The sequence below is a fragment of the Sciurus carolinensis genome, unplaced genomic scaffold, assembly GCF_902686445.1.
Source record: "Sciurus carolinensis unplaced genomic scaffold, mSciCar1.2, whole genome shotgun sequence".
Lineage (NCBI taxonomy): Eukaryota > Metazoa > Chordata > Mammalia > Rodentia > Sciuridae > Sciurus > Sciurus carolinensis.
The window spans coordinates 165,078-192,051 of record NW_025920129.1 but is presented as its reverse complement, the minus strand read 5'-3'; the positions used below and the strand labels follow the sequence as shown (position 1 = coordinate 192,051).

General features: G+C 33.8%; 1 protein-coding gene and 2 pseudogenes across 1 annotated transcript in view; 1 reads left to right on the top strand and 2 right to left on the bottom strand.

Annotated features, from left to right (window-relative positions):
- Positions 1-26,974, bottom strand: part of LOC124974039 (prickle-like protein 2) — a 695,630-nt pseudogene that overhangs the window by 596,888 nt on the left and 71,768 nt on the right.
- LOC124974032 (high mobility group nucleosome-binding domain-containing protein 5-like) overlaps positions 1-26,974 on the top strand; it is a 63,594-nt gene that overhangs the window by 29,768 nt on the left and 6,852 nt on the right. Inside the window, exon 2 of the mRNA XM_047537613.1 lies at positions 22,368-22,504. The gene's annotated coding sequence lies outside the window, so the exon portion shown is untranslated. The remainder of the gene's footprint in view (positions 1-22,367; positions 22,505-26,974) is intronic.
- LOC124974031 (60S acidic ribosomal protein P1-like) lies at positions 5,816-6,158 on the bottom strand (annotated as a pseudogene).

The following is a 26,974-nucleotide window of genomic DNA, read 5'->3' as shown; positions in this document are numbered from 1 at the left end:
TTTTAAAATACTATTAATGTACATTTGAAGTGTTTGAGATATATTAGCTTTTCTCAGTATATATTACCAGTTTGTTGATAATCAACTTCTCATTGATAATTAATATAGTTCATCAATGATATAGCTCAGAGATAATCTCTTATTAATGGTATTTGAGGGATCATTTATTTTACTATTTGTACCCTTAGTGCATTCACCTATATTTTTATAAATTATATAATCAACATTACTAGACAAAGTGATTATGTCTCGTTTTGCTTCATTCTAATATATTCTATTCTTTTTTTCTGTTGTATATTTATTTTCTACTTAAAAACAATATAACCATATGTGATTTTCATTTCCCAGGCCTCATCATCATGAATGCAATAGTTATATTAACAATCATCAAATGATATTTCTATTACAGTGGACACACTTGCTCTAAGAAATTTAACACCTACTTTGTTTCATTCCCTTCTTGGACCTAGTGCATCACAACAGGTTTGAGAGTACTAAGGGAGCATTTCTCAGATGCCTGTGAACCAGTTCTCTTGACTGCTACATAATTCTCTAGTTTTTCCCTGTCTTTAATGTAGAAATGCCTTCTATGCCAAAAGAAGCCATGGGATCCACTGCCTCTTTAGTTACCACTCCCTACTCATGACTGATAGTTCTTGCTGCCAGTGGTACTATTAGACATTTTAACATTAAGGCTGCTGATGTCCTTGCCCAGGAGAGCTATACGGACTGAAGATGCCATTTCTCTTCTGAGATTACTAGCATTAATGCTTCTGATAAATTGGTGTCAGGTTTGAACACTTAATGTGTCATGAAAACATTGTGAGTGCTGAGTTTGTGGCTCAGTGGTAGAGCACTTGCCTAGCACATGTGAGGCACTGGGTTCGATCCTCAGCACCACATAAAAAGTAAACAAAATAAAGGTATTGTTTCCATATACAACTAAAAATATATTTAAAAATATTGGTGAAGTGGTTAATTATGTTTTCCTCTTTCTCACCCCCCCTTCTTTCATGTTATCTATTATTAAAATATGAGTTCCTATGAATGAGCTGGGGTACTGGCTAGTCTAACTGGGTGATATACACTTATGCTATATTAGACAGGGATCCTTTGAACTATCTTTAGTTCTGTGACATTTTCTTATTTAAGGGAAAATTAATTTTTAGAATGTTCTTTCAAAGTTTTATTGTGGTATTTAGTGGAATATTAATGGTACATCTGAGGAATTTGGGATATATTAGCATTTCTCATTATACATTACCAATTAGTTGATAATCAACCCTTCAGGTAGCAAGGCTCCTGGCATGTTTATCCCAACAAATCTCCAAGTATGCTCAGACATATCAAAAACCTAAATTGAATAGAGCTCAGGAGCATCCTGAGACCTCCCCTACAATTTTCTCTTCTTTGTTAAAAAAAACTGTAGTATGTGCTATCAGTATCTTCACTGAGGAATCAATTACTGGAAGAATGGGAAAACAAGCATTTCTTTATCTAAGCACTCTAAGTTTTATTCAAAAGCCCAAAGTCTCACATAAGAAATATCCCTGGTCTATGCAACCTCCTCCCCTCACACAACTAGGGTAATAGGATAACATTGGGATATAATCCAGATTTCAAGTTACTTCTCTTGGGAATTAGCACTCTTTCTTTTTTTTTTTTTATTAAAATCTTTTTTATTTTTACCAACTGCATTTTGATTCATTGTACACAAATGGGGTACAACTTTTCATTTCTCTGGTTGTACGTAATGCAGTTTCACACCATTCATATAATCATACACATACATAGGGTAGTACTGTCTGTTTCTTTCTATTCTCTTTCTGTTCCCCACTCCCTCCCACCCCATTTTCTTCTACACCATCCAAAGTTCCTTCATTCTTCTCTTCCCCCCATCACACCCCTCATTGTATATTGTCATGCACTTATCAGAGAAAACATTCAGCCTTTGGGCTTGGCCTATTTCACTTAGCATGATATTTTCCAACTTCATCCATTTACCAGCAAATGCCATAATTTTATTCTTCTTTATGGCTGAGTAATATTCCATTGTGTATATATACCACAGCTTCTTTATCCATTCATCAATTGAAGGGCATCTAGATTGGTTCCACTATGTAGTTATTGTGAATTGAGCTGCTATGAACATTGATGTGACTGCATCACTGTAATATGCTGATTTTAAGTTCTTTGGGTATAGGCCAAGGAGTGAGATAGCTGGGTCAAATGGTGGGTCCATTCCAAGTTTTCTGAGGAATCTCTATACTGCTTTCCAGAGTGGCTGCACCAATTTTCAACTCCACCAGCAATGTATGAGTGTGCCTTTTTTCCCCACTTCCATGCCAACACTTATTATTGCTTGTGTTCTTGATAATACCATTCTAATTGGAGTTAGGGAATTAGCACTCTTTTGAGATGAGCATTTTCCCTTCAATTCTCGCTCCTTCTTACCTCAAAGATATAGATATTCAGCCTTTCTAGAGGTGACACATGTTCAAAAATCACTGCTCATTCACTATGTATTATTAAAGCCTCAGGCTTACATTATATAAATTAAAAAAGGCTTATTTTTCCATTCTTGAAAGAATTTATTCCAGAGGGTATATACAAACTGAAATGTGTACTACAAAGATTTTTTACAAGGAAAGAAAGCCTCAATTACAAAGCACCAGGCTCACATAATTAGGAAAAAATTTCCTAAATTCATCTATAGGCAAGGTGTTATATACATAGGCCTTCCATATTAGAAATTGACCCATTTTCTTTTGGGTCATTTTAGGCAGTTAGTCTCAGAATTTAACCCCATTAAATGGGGTATAAATGTGCACTTATTATTCATTTTACACTGGACAAGAGTACACATCACTCATCTTAAAGTCCATGGGACCATGCTTCAACACTGACAACACTGCTGTCTGCCACAGTAGTATTTCATTTGGGCATTCCCTGTAGTTTCTCACTTTCATACAGCCACGCTAGGCCAAATTTATTGCATCTCCATTCTCAACAGCCACTCCAAATTTGAGGTCTGAAGACACAGTGTTCCCGTATACTAAGAATGTTATGTCCTGGTTCTATTGCCCTGTCATCACTCCTTGTATACTATTATACTCACCAATGTCCAATAAAATCTTTTAAGTTGTGAATATCATGAGAGTCTAGATGGTGTGGTTCTGGATTTTTATGTTTTCATCACCTGGAGTACTTTGCATAATATTCCATATATAGAGGTTTCCTGGAATACTTTGCATAATAGCTTGTATAGAGAGAAGTATTTATTCCATAAAATTCAGGTAAATATGATGAGAAGCCTTTAATTTTGGACACAGTGAGTGAAATAATTGGTTTCTAGGAGTCTGCTATCACAAGTTCTGCTAACTGGTTTTCTAAAAAAGAATTCTTTGTTCATTAAATCTGTGGACTTGCCATTAAGGTTTGTTTCAAAAAGGCTGCCAATTTAGAGGTTCTTTGCATTATGCAGAAATTTTACAGTGAATTTAATGACTTCAATCACCCTTGGCAAATAGAAAAAAGGAAAGAAAGAAAGAAAGGAAAGGAAAGAAAGGAAGGAAGGAAGGAAGAAGGAGGGGAGAAAAGAGGAAACGAAATACAGGCTCAATTAGTTCTAGATTCTTTTTTTATATAGTTATAGTCATTGTTCAATGCTCTCACAAATACATGCTGATATGTTCTGAAAAAATCAAATGTTTCTATTTCCTTTACATATACTAGCATAAAGCCTGACACAATACCTGATTTACTACTTTCAAGTTATGTCATTCTTAAGATAAAATGTAATCACACAGAAAAATATTTTAAAGCTTCAGACAATAAAACATTGTTATGAAATTAGTTGTGTGGGTCACAAACAGTATTTTCACAAAATTATGTATAAAGGATAGAATAAGAAATAAAATAATATATGGCATTTGTAAAAAAAATCGTTTTATGAACCTACTCTTTCAGTTATACACTTATGTGTGTACACATATGTGTGTGTGTGTGTGCATCTATGTTTACCGAATAGAACCATGAAATATATGCCATCTGTGGATAATAGTAAAAACACTTTTTTTAGTTTTTAAATTATTTTTTATTCGTTTTACACAAATGGGGTACAACTCTTCATTTCTCTGGTTGTACATGAAATAGTCATACCATTTGTGTAATCATACATGTACATAGGGTAATTAAGTTTGTATCACTCTATTATCTTTTCTTCCCCCTGCCCTCTCCCCACTCCTCATTTCCCTCTACATAATCCAACAATCCTCCATTATTCCCTTACCTCCTTCCCCCATTTATATATCATCATCCATTTATCACAGAGAACATTTGACCTGTTTTTTGGGGATTGGCTTATCTCACTTAGCATGATATTCTCCAACTCCATCCATTTACCTGAAAATGCCATAATTTTATTATTCTTTATGGCTGAGTAATATTCCATTGTGTATATATACCACAATTTTTTTATTCATTCATCTGGTGAAAGGCTTCTAGGTTGCTTCATAGCTTAGCAATTGTGAATTGAGCTGCAATAAATATTGATGTGGCCATGTCACTAAAGTATGCTGATTTAAATCCTTTTGGATATATACAGAGGAGTGGGATAACTGGGTCAAATGGTGGTTCCATTCCAAGTTTTCTAAGGAATCACCATGCTGCTTTCCAGAGTGGCTACACCAATTTGCAATCCCACAAGCAATATATGAGTGTACCTTTCTCCCTACATCCTTGTGAACACCTATTGTTACTTGTTTTCTTGATAATAGCCATTCTAATTGGGGTGAGATGGAATCTGAGTAGTTTTGATTTGCATTTCTCTTATTACTAGAGATGTTGAACATTTTTTCATATAAACACTCTTGAAATACACTAACATAGAAGAGTCAACATCCCAAAGATGGAAAATCCTTTCTTTTAATTCATCAAGCTCTATATCTACTCCCCACATATTGAGGCAGCAAGGATTTACAAAAGGCAACATAGCTGACAGCTACTATAGATAATGTCTATAGATAGGCCTGTGTTTTCAAACATTGTTGCCTTTCAGAGTACCTGGGAATTCCAAATAAACCTAATTTTACCCATAAGGAATGTTTCCATTTTCTTTTGGTGGCACACTGAAGATGACATACACATGTATTTGTTCCTGATATTGACCATGTAGTATAGATTTAAACCATTAAATTATAAACAGAAATCATCCATTTATTCCCAGTCACATTTAATCTGAAAATGACATTCAGCTCCCTCTCAAAGAAGTGATTGAAGACAGTGAAGATCACATCATATGATATACTGGAACTAAATGGCAGCAATGATACTGACAAGGATATTTGGGACTTTGTTGGTAATATAGTTGGGTTGACTGGGACCATGAACATATGAGCCTTTGTCTGGACTTCTATGAGTTCTTTTGCATTTATCTTTGTTGAATATAGTTACCATGGACATTTTACTTTTCTATAGATATTTTCAAATTGCCTATACCTAGGTAGCATGGGACTTTTAGTCACCATTTATGTTCCTCCATTGCCCTGACAAAGGCAATACTGTCATTTAGGACCATTTAGAACTACTAATCCCTTTAAAGAAGTTCATACAACCTGTAACCTTTACATTAGGTATTGTGAAGTAGAAGAAATTCTTGTCTCCTCTGAAGTTTACTTTTATTTTATTTTTTTGAGACCAGGGATTGAACCTAGGGGCACTTAACCACTAAGTCACATCCCTGGCCTTTTTAAAAATTTTATTTTAATTTTTTTATCAGCAAAGTTCAGTTTTTTATTGAACTGGTTACAAGAACTTAGTCAAAAAGACCAAAGCCCATGTCATCGTCGAACTCCTCGGATTCTTCTTTCTTTGCTTCCACTTTCTTCACCTCAGCTGAGGAAGCCCTGGTGGAGAGAGAAAGAACTCCTGCTGGTGCTGCACCAACTGTTGGAGCAGGCTCACCAGCCCCTACATTGCAAATGATACTCCCATTGTTGACATTGGCTAGGGCCTTTGCAAACAAATCATTCAAAAAAGGTTCAACATTTATCAGCTGCTTTAATGAGGGCACTGATTTTATCCTCTGTGATTTTAACATCGTCATCATGCAGGATGAGGACAGGGTAGAGGCAGGCCAGCTTGGAAACAGTGGCCATGGTGCTGACTGCCAGGCACTGTGTTGGTCGATGGATGAAGTGAGGGCCTCACCTCCATGTGGCCTCAGCATCTCAGAAGGACCAAGCACCTTGGCAGCAGCAGAGGAAAGAAGCTATACTTTTATTTGGAGACAGGGTCTTTCTGAGTTGCTTAGGGCCTCACGAAGTTGCTGAGACTGGCTTTGAACTCATGATCCTCCTGCCTCAGCCTCTCAAGATGCTGGGATTAAAGGTGTGTGTCACCATGCCCCTCTTGAAGTATACTTTAAAACTAATAAAGATCATTATTTCCTTTCATCTACTTCAGTTCGTAGAATTTGGTGATTCATGTTCTATAAATATAATATAGTTATTACTAGGTTTTGACAAGCCATACTATACATCTTCTATCTGGTTACAGTAATGGTGAGTATAATCCATGTCCATTCAAACTTTTCTGGCCATTTTTACTCACTCCACAATAAGTGACACATATGGATGGAAGACTTAGTAATAATCTCATTATTCAATTGTTCTTTAATATGATTTCTTAGATCATCAATCTCCGATAAAGAAATCCTCCTAAATCAGTGGCTATCAAATGTGAGCAATTTTTTCACTCAAGAGATATTTAACAATGTTTGCAGAATTTTTTTTTATCACAACTGGGATGATGATGCTACTGGCATTGAGCAGGTAAAGGTCAAGAATGCTGCTAAACATCATACAATATACAGGTCAGTTTTCACCTCTCCCTCCTCACAGAATTATTTAACCCAAAATGTTAATGGTGACAATATAAAAAACATCCTTATTGTCATTGGATACTGTTATTTCTTTAAGTCATTCGAGGTTACAATGAACTGTTCCTTTAATAGTTGCCTCTATTTATATGGAGACTGTAGCATGGACCTCACCCTGATCTTCCTTCTCCACCTCTTATTCTACTTCTCAGAGCTCAAAAAGACCCAAAACTTTAAGTTAACTTAGGTCTTACGCTTCAAATTTTCTGGAATGATGCACACAAGAAAGGAATAGAGGTTGAGAATTGTTTAGTTCTAACTTCTTATAAGGAAGTGTATAGAAAAAAGTTAGAGGAATTTTGTTAAGGATCAGTCTGTTGCAGGAAATAATATACTAGGAGTTAAGAGGGCTAAAATTAGCCTCAATCAATGCTATATACATCACATCAGGGTTGATTCAGCTCATCTCAATGGCTGATATACAGGAAATATAATGAGTTCAATTTCAAATATGATGAGTTTGAGGTGCCAGTGACTCATTCAAGCAGAGATGTCAAGTAGATAATTGAATATAAGGAATTGGAGGTAGAAATAGAAATGTAGGCATCATCAGCTTATAGATGGTAAATGAATCATAGGAGTGGATTGGATCAGAAAAGGAAAAAAATACAGGTTTAAGAGAAAGTAATCCATACTGAAATCTTAGGTAACTCTAACATTTGATGTCAGATGAAGGAGCAGTCCAAATCCAATGATTTTCCACTATATCAGGTTATCCCACAGACAGAAAGTGAGTTGCATTTAAAAATAAATAAAAGTTTGTATTAAGCAAACATTATATGTCAGGGAGTACTGTATACACCACTTGGGCCACACCAGTAAACAAAACTGACAAAAATTCCAGACCTTAGAAGAGCTTATAATCTAGTGAATTTCTTTGTAATGAAACAATGACATCCTTCAATAGCTTGACTGATAAAGTGGACTTTAGGGGTTATATAATGAAACAGTTTCCAGAAGTCTTCCCTGCTATAAAGCCTCTGGTTCTTTGAGAACCTCAATTGTTCAACATCTAATATTATAATTAAAACCTAGATGCCATCTTATTATCCCCCTTCCCATAATCCAGCTTCTTTGTTCAGTGTCACATGTGACTTTAGCTTTTATCTTGAACAAGTGAAATAAATAATAGAGCAATCCAGAAATTAGGGAGGCATTGACCTTGGGCCAAAGTAAGGAGAAAGAATGTCACAGAAAAGGGAATGAGAAGCATTCATAATGAAATAAATAACATTATAGACCCAAGTTAAGATAAGTGGACAAAGTAATCTCAGTACTAGATTAACAAAATATAAAAGAGATGGGACAATATAGCTACACAATGTTGAAGGGAGGAAGGGCCCTGGTTATAAAATGCCAGCATGTGTTAGGAAAGGAAGAATTAGAGAGAAGGGAGATAAACTCACACAGTCATCCTGTAGACTCTGCATCTTTCATCTTGTGTTATCTTGGACTTAGTTGTACTCCCATCACATAACAAATTGATATGAGTCAGACCACATAATAAATACATTCAGCTAAAATTTGATAATAAAACTTTAGACTTATTCAGCACTATTGAAAAAGTTTGTTATTTGAGTGGAAGTAGATCACTGATGTTGTAAGAGCCAGTAAAAATTAAAGACAACTTTTCTGTTATTCCCTAATATAGCTTTGATTATGTGTGGTCTCTATCTGCTATTGTATATCCCTAATATTTTATACTGACCAAGGACCACTTTTAAGAAGTTTTGAAACCCCAAACCAAGAACATTTGTAAAATAATTTCAGTTCCTTACACTTTCCTTAGTTCTTTTCAATGTCCTTGGGTGAAGAGTATTGGAAATCTGTACAGTATCCTCCTGTCTTGGGTCTCAGAAGTATATTAGTGTCCTGATCAGTGAATCTCAAATGGAGACCTCATAACAATCTCCAGGGTTTGAGTACTACTTCAAAGAACACATTCTCCTCTCCAATCCTTTGAAGATTATGATATATACTCCTATCCTTGCTCCTAAAAATCACTGCTATAGTGAGGGGCTGTTATTTATTAGAAATGGTTTAAACCCTTAGGGTATATTAGGAAGGAAGAGATGTTGAAAAAGACTGAAATATTTGACATTTATAGTATATTCATCAGATATATCTCTTGGAAAATCTGCCAGTCAAACAATAATGAGTATTCCATAGCAAAACAATTTTAGGACTAAAACAAAAAATCAACCAAAATCTAAAAATATGGAATTCCTCTTCCAGCACCATCTAATAGCACATTCTAACTGTCTGGCTAGAACCTAGTTTAGAAATAAAAGGTATCAGTTATCTAATGCCATTCCAATTACTATATAAGTCACCATCCAAATATAGTGACATACAACAACTGATTTGTTCTGAATTAGGGAATTTAGTCCAGTGAGTAAGGTCTCATCTGGAAAGATACAAAGTCTAAAGCATAGTATTATCTGAATCCTTACTCTCTCCCGTGTCTCTCTGTTGATTCTGACTATTGGTTATGACCTCAACTGGACCTGTCAGGTAGAATATGTGCATGTATCCTTCACAAATAGCTGCTTGGATCATCTTACAGTGTAACAACTGGTTTTCATGAGCATGTGTCCAAAGACCCATGAAATGGAAGCTTTATTATCTTTTATGAGTCAGAAGTTACACAGTATCACTTACCATTATAACAATTGCCCTAAGATTGAATGAGAAGGAAAATAGACTCAACCTTTTTGATAAAAGAAATGTCAAGATCATATTTTAAGAAGCACACGTGGTATTGAATATATTGTTTTACTCATCCTAGTAAATACAACCTCCCACAATCTTTCCACTGGATAAAAAAAAAATGTGACCCTTCCCTTATGCAAAATAAAACCTAAAGTTGAATGATATTATGACACAAGTCCAATTGAAAGATCTCATTATCTAAATTGGGTCCAGATACAGATGAAGATTCTAAAGTTTGAATCTTTGGTTATAGATCTTTGAACTGACCTCGACCTGAAGACAAACTAAAGCTACAAGTGATCTCTACAAATCCAACATACAACTATAGAAGAAGGCCTAGAATAACTGCTATAAACTCCCCCATGGAAAAAAGGGTGGAGGATAGAAAGAAGGCAATATTCACTGAATAACAATTCTGAAATCTAATTGAGCACATGTTGCCAGTTCCTTGTTCTGATCTACTGTTCAAGAGTTATCCTTCATCACTTCTTACTCTGCCTCTAATCTCTTTGTCTCACTCTCTGATTCATAAAGTTTCACTAAAACATAGCTTATATTTGCAGTTGAGTAGTTTTCTCAGCCTGCTTCCTCCTGGAATAGTCTGAAGTCCAAAGTAGTCAGTATTCCATTTTGTACTATCTTTATCCCTTTCAGTCTAACCTAGTATATAATTCCTTGAAAAATTTTGTGGGCCTTCTGTGTACTAATTTATAATCCACTCCATTAGACAAAAGCCATAAGTAAAGTAGACTTGTATAGGTTTCATTAGCTTGGGTTCCCTGAGAGACTGCTGTGGGATAACTCTCCTTCAACTTTTTAGAAGCTCCACTATTTAGCAAAATGATCTGTAAGTTAAGTATTTACAATCCTTAGAAGGCCTTTTGTCTCTGAAAGGTTTCAGGAGGAACTGGCTCACCATCCTTTTGAGGTTTTAATAATGAATCTTACACTCACCAGGTTGTGGTTACTATTAGTTAGATTATCAAGTTTACTAGGTATATATCCTATTCTCTATGTTACCACAGAAGTGCATTACTGGATTTCTGCTACTATAGTAACAGAGACTCCCTTCCCTTCAGCTTCCAATTTACCTTACATTTCTTTAATCTCTCACCAACAGCCTCTTCAAGGCCCTGTAGTCTTTTTCTATTACTCTCTTCTGCTCCCTTTCATCTTCCACCTGCTGCCTGGTCCTTAAGCCAATGGCACACATTTTCAAGCTTTGTTATTGCAGCACTCCATTTCCAAGTAACACATTATATTCCAGTTAATTATAACTGAGTGACAAAACATTCCAAACTTAAAGGCACAGAACAACAACCATTTTATTAAGTTCACAGATTCTGTGGGCTAAGAATTTGGAAAGGACACAATAGAATTTTTTTGTTTTTGTTTTTTTTTCCAAAATATCTAAGACCTTAACTGGGAATACTCAAAGATATATAGTAAAACTATTTGAAGGCTTATTCATTCATAGGTCTGTAAGTTGATGCAAATCAGTGACTGGGGCTTTGACTGGGGCTGGCGTTGTCTGGATTCAGTCAGGGCTGTTGTCCAGAATTCCTATATGTGGCTTCTCTATATAGTTTCAGAGGGACATCTTTTCATTTACAGATATTAGATCAGGGACATCTTTTCATTATCTGGGTCAATTGGTGACTTCTTTATATATTGTCATGGACACTCAGGCCTCATGGCAACTTGTACACCATATCCAAGGGGTCAGTCATCACAAATTAGAATAATAAGTTCAATTCAAAAACACAGCTCATATCTTATGCTATAGGTAGTATTCTTGTGGCAATTCAAGTTCAAAATATGCACGTGCTGTGTAGCCAGAACCTCTGAGTGGGCACATTGTCATGCAAGTCTGGAAGAAATGGAGTGGCAGAGCCATGTAAAACCAAGAGTACCTCTACTCTGGAAAGGTTAAAGTCATCCATCAGCAGTTGGAAATAACTCATTACATATGAATAACTAGCAGATTATTACATGTAAGCTTGTATGAAGCATTCTGTGAAAGACACCAAAATTGCAGACTGAACCAAAAACCCAGTCTATCGAATGATTAGTTGAAGTTGTCAGCTGAAAAACTCTATACACAAGTTATTTCTCCTTAGATATTGCCACATGGCCATCTTAAATCACTGTTAGAAAAAATTTATAAAATTTCTATTGATCTTTTATCTAAAATAATGTTCTTCAATAAACCACAAATATTCCTAAATCAGGAAAACTCAGACAACTTCCAAAGATGATTACTTGTCTTTTTCAAGATTGATATATGATTGAGAGGTGAGATAACACTATAAAACAATTTTCAAAGAGTTTTCTTCACCTATGACTATATCAGAAACATTTTTCTCATAATTGTATTATCATCATAACTAGAAATATTCAAATTCAAAGGTTCCCATACAGTCTATGAAGGTTAGTTTGTATGAAACATATCTTGGTGACAAAAATACTCAAGTATATTAATAAATTATGTTTACATTTCAAATCTATATATACCAATTACATTAGAAGCAAAAGAAAAGTGTCACTTTTTATTAATGTTAAAAGTTACCCCTTCATCATAAATACATATTCGACTATTAAAAACTGCAAAAATTTCACAGATGAATTAAATGGTAACCAAGAGAGACATAATTATTCTGATATGGTACTTAACTACTTGGCTACCATTTGAATTGTCATTCTGGTTCAGGTCATCCTTGGTTAATCCTATCACCTACAAACTTCTAGAGAGAATTTCTACCTAACTCTCCACAGTCTAAAGTGTAGAACATGACAATCACCTTATGAAACCTGTAATTCCAGAAGCATTATACATATAGACATAGATGAGCTGGTATGGATCCTGCAGTTCTTTCACTAAGACATCACTAGAAGAGGTTAGGATTGTAGCTGAGTGGTAAATAGCCTGCTTAGCATGTGGAAGGCTCTGAGTTTGATCCCCAGCTCCCATCCCAAAGATATCATTGAAAAATCAGTTAAAAATATTTGGAAAAACTGTTGACTTTGTAATCAATGGTCTTACACATGCATTTCCAGGCACCACATATGCGTTTGTCTAAGTACTTAATGCCTTTCAAAAACATTTTCCTTTATCTGGGTCAATTGGTGACTTCTTTATATATTGTCATGGGCACGCAGGCCTCATACTTCTGAGCAAGGCAGAACATTTTAGATATCTAATTGAAAATGTACAGATATGTGTCATTCTGCACATAGGTTTCTATGTCAAACCTATGTTGTATCAGTACTAGCAGGTTGGAGTATATGCAACTTCCTGTTCTTGAAGAAATACCAATTCTTTCAAGGCAGGAGACAGACACTGTACAAGAGTTCCAGCTGTTGGAAAGAATGTGCTATAGAATGAAGATACCCTAAACATGACTTTCCAAAAAAGGTTTTTCACACTCTAACAGAAAACACTGATAGATACCACCAAGGCTGGCAGCCTGGAACCTATATGTATAGTGAAAAGGCTACTTTGACATCAGGACCCATCATCTAGCCATTGTACTTGAGTCTAGCACCAGCCATGACTGAGTTAATATAACAACATAAAAGACTTTATTGCAGGGACTGGGGTTGTGGCTCAGTGGTACAGTGTTTGCCTAGCATGCATGAGGCTCTGGGTTCTATCCTCAGCACCATATAAAGATAAAATAAAGGTATTTTGTCCACCAACAACTAAAATATATATTAAAAAACAACCTATTGCAAAATGTTCAACCATTTTATGTACAAGTGTGCCAGGCTCACCAGCAAGAAATATTTTAGCTACCCAATAATGATAAAAATAAGACAGGATTTTATCCCTTATTTTAGCTTTATTTTGACTTACAGGAATCTTAGTTGCCTTTATAATCTGCCTATAGAACCACACAGAGACAGATTTCAGGGCACTGGAAAACTTAATAATGGTCCAACTGACCTAGACTCACTCCAATCCTCTTCCAATCTTACTATGTGTAATGGCAATCTGCTGCTAAGAGAACTAAACTATGGAACCAACCTAGGTGCCCTTCAACAGATGATTGGATAAAGAAAATGTGAATATATATATATATTCACTACTCAACCATAAAGAGAAATGAAATTATGGCATTTTCCAGCAAAAGGATGGAACTGGAGACTATCATGCTAAGTGAAATAAGCTGTTCCCCAGAAATCCAAAGGCCAAATGATCTCTCTAATTTGCAGATACAAAATCACAATAAGGGGGGAATAGGGAAAAACAGAAGTGCTTTGGATTAGACAAAGGGGAATGAAGGGAAGGGCTGGGAAAAGGGAATGGGAAAGATAGTAGTATGAATTGGACATTACTTTCCTATTTGCACATATGATTTGCACAACCAATGTAATTCTATATCATGCACAACCAGAAGAATGAAAAGTTACATTCCATAAACATATAATATGTCAAAATATATTGTTCTGTCATGTATAACTAATAAAAACAAATAAAAATAGCAAATAAACTTAAAAAAAGAACTGACCAATGGGATATCAAATTAAAAACTTCTACACAGCAAAGGAAACAATGAAGAGTGAAGAGACAATCTGCAGAATGGGAGAAAATCTTTGCCAGCATTTGATTCATCTGGGAGAAGATGAATTCAGAATATATAAGAAACTCATAAAACTTAACAATGACAACAAGAACAACAACAACAAAATAAATAATGTTTTTACATTACTTGGAGACAGAAATGATAATACATTAAATATGCATGTATAGATCTGTCATAGTGAAACCCATTAATCTGTACAATTCATCAGTATTAATAAAAAAGAAAACATAAGAAAAGATAGTCTTGGTTATGCTGTGTCAACAATAAACTCCCAAACCTCAGTGACTTAACACTAAAAAAAAAGAGAGTCATTATTTCACAATAACTTATTAGTATAGGGAATTAGATGAAGCTACTCAACTTATGTTGATACTTGAGCTCAATTATTCTAGATACATGGTTGAACTATCATCAAAGAGCATCTTGAACTATGAACTTGAGGTTGGCTGGCTGACAGTATTAATGATTTTATGTTATTAAGCAGTGATTTCTTTGTCAACCCCACTGACATCCAGAGTGCCAGATGAGAAATCTATCTACTGAGAGACCGTCTTTGAACAAAAGGCAGGGGATTGAATAGGCAATTATTTGAGTACTTACTATGATATAAAGCACCTGCCATGCAAACATAAATCCTTGCTGCATGGAGCATCCATTCTAGAGGAGGAGAAAGAATATAAACCAAATAAAAAGTAAATTAAATAGTATTTTAGAAAGTTATAGATGCTATGGAAATAAAGCAAAAAAAGGAGACGGGGAGATAAGTTTTAAAAATATTATCATCAGGAAAGGTCTCACTGAAAAACTGATATTTAACAAAAAACTTGCAGGAATTTGGGGTAAGAGGAAAAGAGGTCTAGGCAAAGGGACACAGAATTTTGAATTTCAACTCTGATTTAAATTTTGGACTGTTGTCTTGTCATTGCAAGTAAAGAAGAAGGAACCAGCATGATGTTAACTGTTGATGATTTCTGTTAGCACTGTATCATTTCTGGATATCCCCTGGTTTACCCTGATATTGATTGACATTCACATAGTAAACATAATCTGCTTTGAATACTATGTAAGAAAACTTACTGCAGAAAGATACCAGTCATTCAACTATGATTATTTAATTCCTGGGGGGGAACATGTCAGTGAGAACTCTTTAGAGAAGTCGACAAACTATGGTTCATGGGACAAATGTCACACACTGTATATTTTTAATTGAAATTTTTGTTGAGAATTAGAGATTCACATGAGTTATGTGAAATGATAAAGAACTCCTGTACCCAGTTTCTCCTAATGGAAATATTTCAAAAATTGTATAATAAACAAGCTATTGACATTATACAATCCACTGATTTTATTCACATTTCTCCAAAATTTTATTCACTTTTAAAAAATTTTATGCACTTTTATCACATATCTATGTTAATGTATAGTAGTTGCCACTTATCTGCATGTTATTACATTCACATTGGATGCCTGAAACCACAGATAGTATTGAGCCCATTATGTTTTATAAATTTTCCTAAACTTATATACACAAATTAATGCCTTTTTTTCATCTTAACAAAATATTTATCATTCACTGCGGCTGTAACTTGTGTCTGCAAAACTAGCAGAAATTTATTTTTTCTTTTTCACAATTACACTTTCTTACTGTAGATCTTATCAATCTCACCATGCTTTTTTCTTTTCTTATTAAGTCAAAACTTCTCGTCTTTTCATTTCAAAGCACTTTATAGTTTCTCTTTAGCATATTCAACTTTCAAGCATCACTGCTCTTGTATTTTGTGACCATTAAGTAAAATAAGTTACTTAAATACAAACGCTGTAATACCAATACAGTTTATATAATACCAGAGATGGCTATACAGCATAGATATGTTGGATAAAGGGATGGTTCCTGTCCTGGGTATGACAGAGAAGAATGGTCCAAGACTTTATCACAATATTCAGAATGATATGGAATTAAATGTTTAAGAATTATTTATTTCTATAATTTTTCATTGAAAAATTTTGGAACTCAGTTGACTGTAAGTAACTTAAGTCATAACAAACAAAACCACAGATAACTAGGGACTACTATACTGTTTAGTTCTTCTGTATCTTTCATGACTTTCTGTCCAGTAGTTTTGTCAGTTACTAATAAAAGCATGTAGAAGACCACAACTCTACTTGATGTTTGTGTCTTTCCCCCTTAAGCTCTATTAGGTATCACTGCATGTTTTTGTTTTGGGACTGTCTTGTCTGATGCATTTAGGATCATTATGTCTTCCTGGTGAATTAATCCTTTTGTTATTATGAAATGTGCTTCTATCCCTAGTAATTTATTTTCTCTGAACTCTATTGAATATTAATGCAGTAATGCCTACTTTTTGAAATTCATGTTTACATGATATATCTCCTTTAGGTTTTATTTAGTGTAGAATATATTTTGAGTAAATTTCTTATTTATGGTGTGAAGGAGTCCAATTTAATTTGTTTACATGTGGATGTCCATTTTCCAATGCTACTTGTTGAAAAGACTACATTTCCCTATTGTATTCTTTCTGCACCCTTCTTGAAAATAAGTTTACCATAAATGTAATGGTTTCTGGAATCACAATTCTATTTCATTGATCCATATGTCTCTCTTTATGCCATTGTTATAATTAATATTATTTTGAAATGAGTTTTGAAATTGGAAATTCTGACTCCTTCAAATATATTTTTGCTTTCCAAAATTACTTTGGCTACTATGGATCACTTTAATTTTGCATGAATTCAGAGATTGTGTTGAATGTGCAGATCAATTGGTGGAAGAAGTTAGGGGTGAATAGGGAAAAACTGCTAATGGATAATGGTTTTCTTTAGAGGATAATTTAAACACTAAATTTTATTCATTATGGTTGTGAAACTCTGTAAATTTACAAAAATTGAATTTTACACTTGAAATGTATTAATTGCATGATTTATAAATTGTATCTCAATAAAGTTTTTAGTGAAATACAAATAAATCTAGTGATGAAATGTGGAGTTCTAATATCAAAAACTTAAAATAATTAAATCATTAAAGAAGTCAATTTTTAAAAATTTATTGGTTCTTTTTAGATATACGTGACAGTACTATGTATTTGGATATATTATACATATGTAGAGTATAACTTATTCTAATTAGAACCCCATTTTTGTGCTTGTACATGATGTGGAGTTTCACTGTTCATGTATTCATACATGAACATAGGAAAGTTATGTCTCATTCATCTATTATCTTCCCTATTCTGATCCCCCTTCCCTTCCTTCCCCTTTGTCTAATCCAATGAATTTCTATTCTTCTGTACCCCACTTTATTGTGTTTCAGTATCCACATATCAGAGAGAACATTCAGCCTTTGGTTTTTGGGATTGGCTTATTTCACTTAGCATGATGGTCTCCAGTTCTATCCATTTACCAGCAAATGCCATAATTTCATTCTTCTTTATGGCAAAGTCATATTTCATTGTGTATATATCCCACTTTTTCTTTATCCATTCATCTGTTGAAAGGCATCTAGGTTAGTTCCATAGCTTAGCTATTGTGAATTGAGCTGCTTTAAACTTTATGTAGCTATGTCACTGTAGTATGCAGATTTTAAGTCCTTTGGGTATATAACAAAGATTGGGATAACTGAGTCAAATGGGGGTTCCATTCCAAGTTTCCTGAGGAATCTCCATGCTGAAGAAGGCAAAGTTTTAAATCCAAAACTTATTATAACATTACAGTTCAATACAAAATCAAATGATAGTATGCAAACACATTAGGAAGTTCCCAAACTGGATGTAATCGATGTTTATAACCAAGGCACACAATAACACAACTGAGAAACAGAAAGAGAGCACATCACATGACATGATTTCTAACAGGTTGCTGGAGTTCAGTTTGTTTATATTGAAAAGTTCTGTAATATGAATAAACAAATATGTTTTTTTATTGTCACTCTTTTTTGTTAGATGTGAATCCATTCATAGATTCATCATTGATAGCTTTATTGATCTTGGTATTCACTAAAAGAAAACAGGTATTTTCAAGCTCATTATAATAAAAAATGTAATGGAAATTCTGTTTACTATGATTCCAAACCTTTCTGTATTTAATATTCTCATTGAAAAACTGATTTGAATTGACAATAAAAACAAAAACAGCACTACTAAGTTAAAAATATAATGATTATCTTTTCAGGTCAGTAAAATGGTATGGTATAAATATAATAGTATGCATGCCACATGTTTTCCATCTTACCTATGAGAAATACATAGTCCAAATGGATAACAAATTCTTCAGTTATGTAAATGTCATAAGCAGCAGTACTCCTAGTGTCACTGAGTAATGCTTCTCAAAGTGTGGACACAACACCACTGTCCATTAACAAGAAAATTTAGGAGAATACACTTGAAAATCTTTTAGTAGTTATGCATTTGTTTTCATTGTATTACAAAAATAACCATAACATCGAAACTGTTTTAACAAATATTACTTTCTATGTTGAGTAAAATGTATATAGAATTATTAATAATTCCTTTATTTAGAATTCCTGGCTCTCTTATTTTGTCTTTACTTCCTCAGTAGGTCCTTACCTGACCCTACTCCTAGACAGCAATAGCTGTATCTTGCTCTTCATTCCATAATATTTTGCACATATATCTATTACATCACAACTTAGATTTTATTGCAGTTTTTGTAGGTATGCTCATATCTACTAGACTGTGAACTCCTCAAAAATCAGCATCAAATCTTGTATCTTCAGTGTTTAATACAATGGCTACACTGTGATAAAAGCTTAATGAATATTTATGGAATGAATGGACATGAGTTAAAATTGTGGTGAGGATAATTACATTCTATTATCATTGATCTAGTAGCTATTTCTCAGTTGGAGGCAAGATGGCACTGTGTCCCAGGCAGAACTGAAATTCTAAAACTGCCATACAGGAAACCAAACATAATTAATTCTGTATCAAATTAATTACATTAGCAAAGTTTTATATGCTGAATATTCTTATAATAATGAATTTCTGAAATAATATTCAAAGGCAGAAATGCTGAAAAAAATTGAAAGAACTGAAATATAATTAAAAGGGCAGAGTCTCTGGAGTCAAACTGATATGAGTTTGAATTCTGTTTCAAAAATTATTAGCTGTATCATCTATAAACTGAGGACCAGAGATAATTCATGTAATGTGTAATATAGTAAATGACACATAGTGAACTCCTGACAAATGGATGCTATCATTATTAATTTAATAGAAGTAAACTAGAAAGTACATCACTAATAATTTTCTATTAGTGATTTTTGTGAGGTACAACAAAAGAGAAAAATACAATGAAAGCCAGTTTTCCCCTTTTACCTCATTCCCATTCTTATCCCAACTCCCTCTTATGATAGCATTATGATCACTACCTTCACAACTTATGCCAAAAGCCAGTCTAAAGCACAGCTGGTCTCTCCCTCTCTCTCTCTAGTTCCTGGTATAGATGTTTTCAATACAAAGAAATAAATCATTTTCTAATTCACACTTTCCTGGTGGCAAGCAGATAATTGTTTATAATTAAAAAGCTTTTTCATCCAATTTCTACTGGGTTAGAGTAAATCACAATGCAGTCAAACTAGGAAAGTACTTAATTAAGCAGAAGAAGTGACGAGTCAGTGCTCTTTGCTGAAAAAATTACAGGCCAAAAGTTGAAGAGACCCAACTTCTAATCTCAACTTTGCTAATAACTCTTCATTGGCCTCATTGCTTTAGGCATCAATTTCCTCACCTGTACATAAGTTCTGTGCTGAGACACAGGCTCATATTTTGCAAAAAAAAATATATATCCCCACTACTCCTTAAACTAAAATAGGTTTTCTAAAGGACTGAACCAATATTTAATTATGAAAAATGAAACCATACAATTTCCACAGAGAATTGTGAATGGATGTGTATGCTTTTGGAATGATGACATTCTTGTAGGAGAAAACACAACTCAGAAATCATAAAGAAAATGTGTACATGTAAATATGTATAAGGATTATGTGTCAGTTAAAAATCTTCAAAAGCTTATAAGATGAATGAGAAAAATCCAATAGAAAAATAAAGGATATGGCCAAACGACACAAATGAAACAACTGACCATCAAACATAAGACAAAATATTCATTTTCAATCATAATTACATGTATATTACAAGAAGACATCTTAACTCATTGAATTCATAAAACATAGTGCATTTAAAGATACGGAATGTTGACTAAGGTAAGGGAAGCAGACATGCTTCTAAGTTAGTAAATTGGTGCTGCTATCTAGTACTGATTCTTCCCACCTGTCTATGACTCACTTTTGTTCCACCTTCAAAAGTGACCTTTTCATATTATTGCTACTGTGTAATTTGTCATCCCATAGTTACATTTTAATCTAGGATACTATGTGCAAATAGAAACAATGGTCTCACCATCCCAACCCCAATCCCCTCTTTTGGTTTATGGAAAGGAATGTTCCAAGTATCTTTCAGTATGGTTATTTTCTTTACTTCCATTCCTTGAAGACAGCCCCATACCTCAATAAAGGGGACTGACCCTCGGGTCACAAACATGCTAGGGAGTCAGCTACATTCCCTAGCCCTGCCCGACTATTTTTGATACTTAACTTCCACAAATTCCAAGAACCTGGGCAGTGTAATTCTCTAAGCAATAGCCATAAGCAACTGACTGAAGGGAAAACCACAAAGACTTGGACAAGTTCTTGAAATGGAAAAAAAAAAACAAAATTTAATGTTTGGGAAATCATCCTGCCACAGTTATTTTAAAGATGAAATTAAAATGACTAAATATAATAAGAAACTACCTTTGATAAGCAAAAGTTAGTGTACACTCACAAAATGTTTTTGTTTTCAAACACTACACAGATATATTTTACAAAGCAAAACATACATCAAGAAGCAAAATAGTATGTGCCATTTATATTTTATTCCTTTTTAAAAATTTCCAACATAGGCCTTATCCAGGAGAAATTAAGAGCTGAATGCAATCTAATCTTATAATAAACTTAGAAGTAAACTAGAACATAAAACAAAAAAGGAAACCGAAGGAGTAATTACACCTTTGCTATAAACTGAAACAACCATGTTGTCATATATGAAGTAGACTATAAAGAAACAATTATACTACTTAGTGAGCATACTTTTAAAATATTGTCATATTTCCATTTAGGCAATTTACCCTGAAACCAAAGTAGTAGTTCCAAAGATATGCTTAGTTTACTGAAAATAATGAAATGATACAAATGCACATTTATGCCATTGTCATTAAAGTGTATAAAAATTGAGCAAGTACCTTTGCTTGCATGGTTACTCATTTCAATACAAAATATAATTTTCCAAGTTTTAAATAGGTGGAAAATGAAATATGTCAACTACGTTTAACAAAGGAATTGAACATGAACTGATTTTTAAAAAATAAGACAAAATAAACAAAAAAGAATGATTTCTTGAAAAACAAGTAAATGAGAGAACATCATATTAAATGGTTTCTATAATGTTTTTAGAATGTAAGAACATGGGGATGCATATATATGATCCTCCCAAAAATGATTAGTAATTCTTCCCTGGGGGATCTTACTCTCTCTTCCTGCACTCTTCCTTTGATGCACACTCCGGAGTATTTTAATATTTAATACCTTTGTTAAACAACTGTTTGTTTATTTAGCCTCTTGAAGTAATGTGCAATCAGTATTAAAAATAGCATAGATTGCCAATTTCCTCAAACAAGAAAACTTGCTTACCTTCTACCACTTTCTTCAGTGTTCATATCTATAGTTTAAATATTGAAGAAAAGTAGTTTGAACCTTGTCTTATTTTAAGTATATCTAAGTGAAAATAATCTCCAAATGACAACCCCTGTGTTTCAAATAATATACAACAAAATAAAACAATTTGTGTGGGTACACTGAGCTTAATATAAAATGACCTGATCAGTAAGGCTCTAAGTGAGCGGGTGAAAGCCAAATACTGAGAGAGAACATTCTAGTATGATACAAAGTGAGGACTGAATATTTTTCTTAGTGAGTACATTGGTTTCAGACAAAACATACTTGAAGGGTTGCTACTGTTTTCTTAGTGTTTAATGACTGTATCTTGTTTTTCTTCCAGGATGGAGGACTGAACCTTAGACCTTGAGGCAAGCCTCTGCCACTGGGCTAAATCTCCACCCCTGAGGATGACAGTACCTAACCAATTTTCACAGATGGACAGTTGAACTACTTGGAAAAATTGATCTTTCCTTGAAAGTAAGACCTAGTCTTACCTAGGCAGCCTGGGCCATTTATCAATTCTTGTTTTGTTTTGTCTTAGGAGAGTAACCAGCATTAGTGAGATTTTTAAGGAGATTGCAAAATCCTGGAACATTACAGCACATTCAAATATATAAAGCCAAAATATAACTACTTTAAATTAAAGATATCATTATCGCAGTGCAGCACAGTATTCACATGACTTAAAAAAGTGTTACAATCTACATCTTAGTATTTTATAAGCTAGGGATTAATACTGTGTTTTTGTGAGATATGGCTGAAAATAAAACAAAAATATTAAGATTTAAAAAGTTTAATATTTTATGCAGAAACATAGGCATTAACTATGCCAAAATAACAAATTAAATTTAATAGGTAGAATTTAGTAAATGTACTGTAGATTTGCTAAGAAAATAGACTTAGGTGTGCATCCAACAAAAAGGTAACTATTTTAATTGATGGATGTGCTAATTTGCTTGACTATAATAATAAGCTCACCATGTGTGTACATATACAAATATCATCTACACCTTAAATATATGCAGTTATTTTTTTAGTTTGAAGGAATGTGTATTTTAAATAAAGGTATGATACATAAATAAATAAACTTAAGGGAACTAGAAATCTTCATAGCTAAAGTGAGAGAGTTTGAAATGCTTTTCAAGTAAATGAGGACCCCTACTGGAAGTCAGAGATCTTTAAATAACTTCTGACCAATGAGAAAGTTCAACTGAATTTTATTTGAAAACCTCTCTGTTGGCAAACAACACAGGAAAGGACGGGCAAATATTTGACAATATCAAGCTTAAAAACCCTCATTTACTATTATTGCTTTAGATCAAATGAAAATTGCGAAAGTGAAGCTTCTACAAATTTTCTATTTCTTGAGGTAGTAAAAATGACTAGAGGATTCAAGCTTAGGATCATAGATGAAAGGAAGATTCAGTGAATAAACAGCAAGATAAATATAGGAAGTGGGTTGATGGTCAAAGTTTGCTCTGAAGTTTTGAACTTATTAAAATTGAACAAAATTTGTTTACCAAATTATCATAGTTACTAAAATTTTGTTTAAGTTATATAATTGTTAAGATTCCAACCATAGCTAAAAGTTTTAATATGAAAATGAAAAAACTGCTCCACTTTTAATACATGATCTTGGACAATTTATTTAAACTCTCTGATCTTGAGTTTACTCATCTGTATTCTGAGGTTATTGAACTAGGCATTTTCCAGTATCTCCTCTAAACTTTAATGTTTGAGAATATAAACATGGCATTCTTTGAAATTACTACTTTAAAAGTAGATAGAAATTTTGCAATTTGAAACATAAAATTTACTGTGTTCCTTTTACTTCTGGAAAGCAGTCTCATTTTTAAAAAAATTGGAAACATACCTTACAGACCCATCATAACAGGGGTCACTCATAATTCAATATTTTATTAGTCTCAGACCTGCTGTGAATAAACATAAGCTATTGGAAGCTTTGTGTTCTCCAGGTTATAATTTTTTCAAGAATCAGTTTCAGCTAAGTCCCACTATCAATACAAATAAATTCCTCCTATCAATCACATACAAGGTTCAGAAATAAGTACATTGATGTATTTGGCTCAATGTAGACTTACCCTTTATTTCACCCTCTGAAAATATCAAACCTTTGAAACACAACATTTTAGTTATATGCTGTAATTCTTATATCAGTTTATTAAAAATGTTAAGAAATTTTCCAATATTTTTCAATTTTTGAAAATAATGATTGCATAGATAAGACCAAATTAAAGAAGTTTTAAGAGGGAAAAGAAAATATTTATTACCAATTAGTGCCTTTGAAAGTCCAATATTTGAAAAGTAGGATAATCCCTTGTGTGGAGGTGCACACCTGTAATCCCAGTGGCTGAAGAGACTGAGGAGAGAGGATCATAAGTTCAAAGCCAGCCTCAGTAACAGCAAGGCGCTAAGCAATTCAGTGAGACCTTGTCTCTAAATAAAATACGAAATAGGGCTGGAGAGTGTGGCTAAATAGTTGAGCACCCCTGAGTTCAATCCCCAGTTCACACCCAACCCCCAAAAAGAAAAAAAGGATAACTAGAATATTTGTAATTATGCATTGTATAAATTTGAACTATGAATATAAAGAGCACTGGAAGACCTCTTTTATTGTGACTGTCTAGTATCTTGTTTTGTCTCATAAAATCTTAATAATTTGTGTCCTTTATATCAAACATTTTTATGCAGATATATTTAATCTATAATTTTTTACATCCTCCTTTGTCATTTCCCACCAGTTACTGAATGGATATGCTACAGATCCTGTAGATTTTGAGAGTTGTGGTAGATATGTTTAACAGTCAGGGGAAATTAGGAAGTCCTGTGGAGAACCGACGGGCAATCAATATTCATAGTTACTAATAAATAAAAGAGAAACAAACCAATGTAACTTTATAAAAATCATTTAGTAAAAAGTATCTCTTTGGTAATTACATAAAAATGAAACATTTACTTTGGAAAAATTTATCAATTTTAGAAAAAATAATTTGTAGAGACAGTAAATTCTACAGGAGATAAGTAGTGTGATGTGCTGAAAAAATATTTAGGCAAGAAAAATAAGTATAAAGAAGTTTGAGTTGATGTGAAGAGCAGGGCTAAATGGTTGAGGAAAAAATATTTAAAAATTGAGCTTACTTTTGTCATATAAGTGGTACAACCTAAATTCTATACTGTAACAGGAGGGAAAGATCTTGTAGGGCTGAAATGATTAGAGAAGGCTTTTGTCAAATACATGGTATTTGGATTGGGTGTGAACAGTTGGGTAAACATCGGATAGGTGAAGATATCAGAGAATGGAGTCGCAGTTAGGTAACAATAAAGCAAAGGCAAAGAACTTAAATCAAATTGGCTGGTACAAAGGACAATCCTGATAACCACTTAGAAAGAACAGGGCAAATGGGAAATGGGAGTTAAGAAACAGACAAATGCTTCACACTTCAAAATTTTCTTATGCATGCATGACTATTTTTGCAATTTGAGAAGACATAAATCACAATTGCAACAGATTAGACAGAAAGGAGGAAAAACTGACAAAAAAGAATACTATTGACAAACTTAAGAGGAATTTTAGAGCTCACTGTTCTGCATGTTTTGCCTTTCCTCCAACTTCTAAGATTTATCTCCCAAAGCTCATCACGATCATTTGTTTCAATCTACTGCGACTAGGCATTCTGTTCTTTGAACAAGTACAAACTTTCCCTGCCTCTGTATTTGCTATAATATAACAGTCTATCCAATAGTTCAGAGCCAAGTGAAATACTGCCTCCTTAACAAAAGTCTTCTCTAATTATCTCAGTTCTAAAAGATCCTTCCCTCCTGTTCTATTATTGAGTTCAGATTGCACCACTCAAATGATACAAACATCCTCAAGCTGTAAATATGTACGCATCTGTTTACTCAGTCCTACAGATTTATAAAATTCCTTAAGGGCAGAAAATTTGTAATACAATTTTGCATTCCACGGGATTTTGCATTTTCATAAGCTAGTCTACAAAAACAAAACTTGACCCACAAAATAATGCTAAATAAAATTTTATTGAATGAATGCATTCCAGTGCTGACAAATTTTCATTCCTTTCATTTTTATCCTTATTCTTATAATGCAATCCTTATATTTAGTCCATTTTTTATGCTTACCTTCTAACCCTGGGACAATAAAATGAATGAAATGTATCTATGTTCACCCCAAAACACTTTTACCATAAGGGTAAAAAGAGGCATTGGAGGGTTGGGGATGTGGCTCTGTGGTTAAGTACTTGCCTAGCATGCTCAGAGATCCTGAGTTTGATCCCCAGTGCCACAAAAAAATTTTTAAAAGCTAATTAAAAAGAATAATTAAAAGAGGCATCAGAGCCTGAAGGAATGGTCCCAATAACCGTGGGGCAAAGGAAGCAATTAAATGTTTCTGATTTATTTACTCACACAAGAATTCAATATGTGTTGGGGGAAGGAAACTGAGCTGAGATCAGTCTTATTTTATCTGATTTGTTTAATTCTACCCTGTAGCTGCTGGAGGAGAAGGGACAAACCCAAAAATGATGTGTTCTCTTAGGGCTGCATTTTATTTTGAAGGGATGGTTTGGCATTCTGTAGCAGATATAGTATTCATCTTTAAAAACGATGATTACAATTTTTTAATCCATATGAACACAAATGAAATTCTTCCTTAAAGTAACTGTTCAAAAGATTAAATTTTTCTTTTGATTAAACTTCCAGATTAGGGATGTGGAGTGTTGTTGGGGCACTTTAAAAACACAATTAGCTCTTAGCAACAACCAAAACAAGGCATAACTGAAAAAGGGCTGCTAGACTCTGAGTCCCCCTTTTAACCATAAGTGTTAGCAAGTACTTTATGTAGTCTCCACACACAGACTCAAAACTTTAGGTCTCAGGAACTGACACTGGAAGGCAGCTAGAAGTGTC